The following is a 5467-nucleotide window of genomic DNA, read 5'->3' as shown; positions in this document are numbered from 1 at the left end:
TCCTGCGGCCGAAGGGAGGGGATGCACCCGGGGGGAAGGAGGTTGCATAACACCGAGAGAACCCGGGGGATTAAAGAAACAATTAAAGGGACGATTGTCTGCTTATGTGCAAATGTGTCTGTTGACTGTGTTATATAGCCTATCACTCGGATATTGGATAACTGGACTTAAACTCACACTGTACAATTTACATTTATATTCAATCTAATATTTAATAATCCATTCCTTGCACAATAAATGTATATATATTTTTAAATACACAATTTACAAAATACACACACTGTAACAGTTCTGAGGATTTAGCAGCCAGGTATATATTGCACAGTTATTAACGGCATATAGCCTATATATTGCCAGGGACGTGCACAGGTACGGGCTATTGTTGCCCGGGCAACAGCCCGTTTGCCATTTTTGTCTGACCTGCCCCTCTGGAGAGAGCGAGTTTTTTTTTGTTTTCTATTGTGGCCGAATCAACATGATAAGCCCACAATTAGTATTGTAGCGTCTCGCAACAAATATACTTGTTATTGTGCTTCTGTCTTTCTGTGTCTTTTCATCTGCTCAGTAAACTCCCTCAACGGGCCGCTCGCTCTCTTCTCGTGATCGCCCTCTCAGGAGAACACTTCACTGCCCGCTTCATTGTAGGATTTCTGCCATGTCTCCACTTTAGTTTGACCATCTCTGTTATGAAGTTATGGAATACTAAATAAATAAGTCATTAGATTCCTTACCGTTACTGCGCTCATAAAGAATGATAAGAATAAGAATAATGTGAATTGAACTGGTTTCATTAATTAGTGAGTTTATTTAAGGTAATTAGTTAGAAGCCCTGTTTTATCAGTATGTCTGCACAGCAGTTACAAAGGGCAAACTACATTAAAACAGGATTGTGCCCATTGTTTCTTTAATAGTTACTAACATTAGATATTTTAATGAGATATGGACCGCAAAACAAAACATGTGCCTGAATGACGAATTTAGCAGTTGGACATAAAAGTCAACTGAGTGTCACTTGCAATGACATGTTGTGTTTGTATTTTATGAACCTTTTACATTAAAAACAAGTTAGAATTTTCAAAAGGTCTTATGTTGTTTTTCGAGGGGGGGGGGGGGCTTTTTCCAGTTTAGAGCAATAGCCCCTCCAAATGTCTGTGCACGTCCCTGTATATTGCACGTGTGGGTGTGTGTGTGTGTGTGTGTGTGTGTGTGTGTGTGTGTGTGTGTGTGTGGGGGGGGGGGGGGGGGGTCTACATCAAGGGGGATGTCTCCGCCTTTCCACAGCAACCATTAAGGGTTAATTGATTTATTAATTAAACAAGAGTTTCTTCAGATATTATATTTATTGTGGAAAACAAATCTCCTCTGGCTGGAAGAGAACTCACCTCTCCATACTTTCTCTTTGGATAACTGGACTTATAACATTCACACTGTACATTTCACATTTACATTTCATTGAATATCCAAGTCCTTGCACCTTTAATGTAAATAATACCTGCTTTGTATTGTGTTAGCAGAACATTGGCCCTTCAATCGTGTTTTAATTTCTCATCTGTCTTTCTCTCTAAAGCTGGTTTCTTTCTACTCTTTCAATGTGTTATTATTCCCAATGCCTTGTTTAGTTGTATGCTGCTGCAACGAAAACATTTCCCACTTTGGGATCAATAAAGTGAATCTCATCTTATTGATACGGTATTAGGATCAGGTTCACACAAACAGACATGGAAATATAACGTAAATGAAAGGGCGAGAGCGTTTGATGTGAATCAAGTTCCTCAATTTAACTTCATCATTTAGCTGCATGCCTATTTTTCATTAACTTCAGGTTTATCTCACATTCATTTAGATTAAATACTTTATTGATCCCACTTTGGGACATTTTTTATTTACAGCAGCATGTTAACAAGGTATTGAGCAAGTTAAAAATGAACATAAACAGTGAATATATATACATGTAAAAATGTAGATAGATATATATATACAGAAAAACACAATGTTTATTACGATTAAAAAACAGGCCTTGCTGCAGGGCAGACTGGGAGCCGCAGGGTCGCCGGTTCAAGTCCCCGACCAGACCTAAATATGGAGTGTGGACTGTTACTTGGAGAGGTCCCAGTTCACCTCCTGCCCTGCCGTGGTGCCCTTGAGCAAGGCACCGGACACCCCTCACTCCCATTACCCCCCCTTCTATTCTAGTATTATAACATCCTGCTTAACATCATCCCTCCCATTTCTATTTTTACTTTTAGTAGTTAGTATATTTTGATGCCTTTTACTTGCTCACATGAACGCCTAACTTTGACAAGTCAAACCCTAACTATGTTAGTTTACTCAGGTGAAAGTCTTTCACCTGAGTAAACTAGTTCTTCTCCCACCGTTTGCTGAGTTGCAGTGCAGGTGTAGACGGGGAAATGATTGATCAAAGTGGAGAACATTTTGTTCCGTGCTCCTGCCTGAGGGAACTTCTGGTTAAACATTAACTATAGTGCAAAAGAGGAAGAAGAAGAGAGGGAGGTGAGTCATCTGAAGAGGAACTGAAGAACAGGTCACATTCTGTATTTGGACGTTTTATAGAATATGCTCTTCTTTCAGAATGCTGACTTTTTTCATGAAAAAAATAATATTTGTTTTACATTTTTGTCTTTTTTTATTCCAACTTTCTTAAAAACATTTTGACTTTTTTCAGAAATCTGACTTTTTTTTATAATTCTGATTTTTTCTTTAAGAAATTTGACTTTTTCTTATAATTTTTTCAAGAAATGTTATTTTTCTTTGCGTTTGGACTTTTTATAAAATGTTTTTGATCAGAATTGTTACTTTCTTTCTAAAGCTGACAGTATTTTTGAATTTGGACTTCATGGGATTTTTATTTTCAGAATTCTCACTTTTTTCAGTTTTGTGATTTATTTTTTGAACTATGACTTCCTCACAATTTTAGATAGAAATTTGACTTTTCTTATGATTTTTTAAACTTTTTTCATAATTCTGACTTTTTCTTGTAATTTTGACTTTTTCCAGAAATCTGACTTTTTCTTATGATTTTTTCAAAAGTTTTTCTGACTTTTTCTTATAATTCTGACTTTTTCTTATAATTTTGACTTTTTTCATAATTCTGACTTTTTCTGAGAAATATTACCTTTTTCAGGGTTCTTACACCTTTTCCAAAGTAAAATTCAAGCACTTTTCAAGCATTTTCAAGGTGCATTTTCAAGCTTTTCAAGCATCTTACAGCTGTTGTAAATTACGTATTTATATACACATACTTATACTCAACTGATTATTTCCCTACCTCACATTAAATCAGATGTTCTTTATGCTATAAACAACCAAATGTGTGTTTCATAATAGCATTCTACATGAGGATGAACAATTAAAAATGTTAGAAAAGAAACTAAGTTTAATATTTCAAAACGAGTGACCCATCTGTACGTAGACTGGGCATCCCATATAACCTGGCTGAGCCAATATAAAACAATCAGCCAAATAACTTTTCAATATATTATTGATTACTATTTCTGAGGTACTTTTAGGTTGGCAGTAAACACAAGTCAGAGGTACATGGTGTACTTGTACTCCACTACAGTTCAGAGGTACATGGTGTACTTGTACTCCACTACAGTTCAGAGGTACACGGTGTACTTCTCCTCCACTACAGTTCAGAGGTACACGGTGTACTTTTACTCCACTACAGTTCAGAGGTACATGGTGTACTTCTACTCCACTACATGTATTTAATACCTTTAGTTACTTCACAGATGTGGATGAATGATGTGAAATATAATCAAGTGTTAAATCAGACTTTAGTTCCACCTGGAGTAAATCCACAAGCTACCCTGCAGTATACAAAGTCATTCAAACTAGCTGCACCTTTACCAGCTTTGAGAACACTTTCATGATCAATCATTATAAAACATATCATATATATTATTAGGGATGCTCCGATCACCAATTTTGGAGCCGATCGCCGGAATCAGTATCGGCCGATACCACTCTCTTTTCCTCTCTCCCCCTCTCTCTCTCTCTCTCCCTCTCCCTCTCTCTCCCTCTCCTGACAGCCCGTCAGTATCTCCTGCAGCTCACTGATCCAGTAATGAGTGACCCGACAGTGAAGAATAAATATATTTATAACTAGTTTAGCTTGTTCCAGAGGTAGATCAAATAGCTAAGTGTGTTAGGTCTAACTCTTAATGTGTGTTCTGCTCCGCTCACCGGTCCGTCACAGCGGGTGGAGCTGCAGGATTTCTGCTTCACACACACGTTGCAAACCGCTATTTTATTGTCATTTTCGGACACTTAAAATACTGCCAAACTGGTGAAGCCATTTTGGCGAGCTTGTTTTGCCGCGCACAGAGAAAAGTGTCATGTATTTTACATGTAACGATAGCCTAATCTAAAATGCTCTACGATGGCGTACCTTTCGTGTGGTGTGTGGCTCGTCAGCGCAGACTCTCGCATCGTTATTGTTGCACACTTTGCAGGAGGCTACTCTTGGGCTTGACCCTCGTCTTAGCCATGGCTTGTATTTGTCTTCTGCTAGCCAACGGTCGTTGAAACGGCAACCTCCTGGCATACTGTCATCTATCACTCTCATCAGAATGCCCAGGTCACACACGTAACAAAAACACTTGCCGGTCACGCGCATTGCGCGGGACGGCCGGAGCGGAGCTGTTTTATGTAAAAGCGAAGCAATTAAGCTCGCTCCGACTTCTTTATTTTCTTTTAATCTAAAAAGCGAAGTAAAGCATTTACAATTTCAAGCACTTTATCCCAAATTCAAGCACCATTCCCAAAATTCAAGCACTTTTCAAACCTTGAAAACACCTCGTACAATTTCAAGCATTTTCAAGGATTTCCAGCACCCGTACGCACCCTGCTTTTTTTACATTTTGACTTTTTCAGATTTTCGATTTTCTTAGAATACTGATATTTTTTATACATTTTGGATTTGGATCTTTTTATATCATTTAGATTTTTTTTTTTTTTCAGAATTCAGACTTTTTTAAGTTCTTATGAATAAAAACAAGACCAGACTAGGAGTTGGAAGTTTCTTTTTTTCTGTGCATCTGTGCTTTTTATTGCAATAATACATCTGCATGATGATATATATTTACACACACCCTTTCATACACACACACACACACACACACACACACACACACACACACACACACACACACACACCATCAATGCTCAGAACAAAGAAACAAGAACTGTTGGACAATCAGCACATGACATGAGAAAAACCCCACAAATTAACCACCGACTGTCTTGACCTGTCTCTCTCACACGCACACACGCACACACACACACACACACACACACACACACACACACACACACACACACACACACACACACACACACACACACACACACACACACACACACACACACACACACACACACACACACACACATGCAGTTCCCCACACATGCACACGAGCGGACACAAGCTCGAGTTTCCAAGACA

This window comes from Trematomus bernacchii, unplaced genomic scaffold (assembly GCF_902827165.1).
Source record: "Trematomus bernacchii unplaced genomic scaffold, fTreBer1.1, whole genome shotgun sequence".
Taxonomy (NCBI): domain Eukaryota; kingdom Metazoa; phylum Chordata; class Actinopteri; order Perciformes; family Nototheniidae; genus Trematomus; species Trematomus bernacchii.
This window is presented reverse-complemented; position numbering follows the sequence as displayed.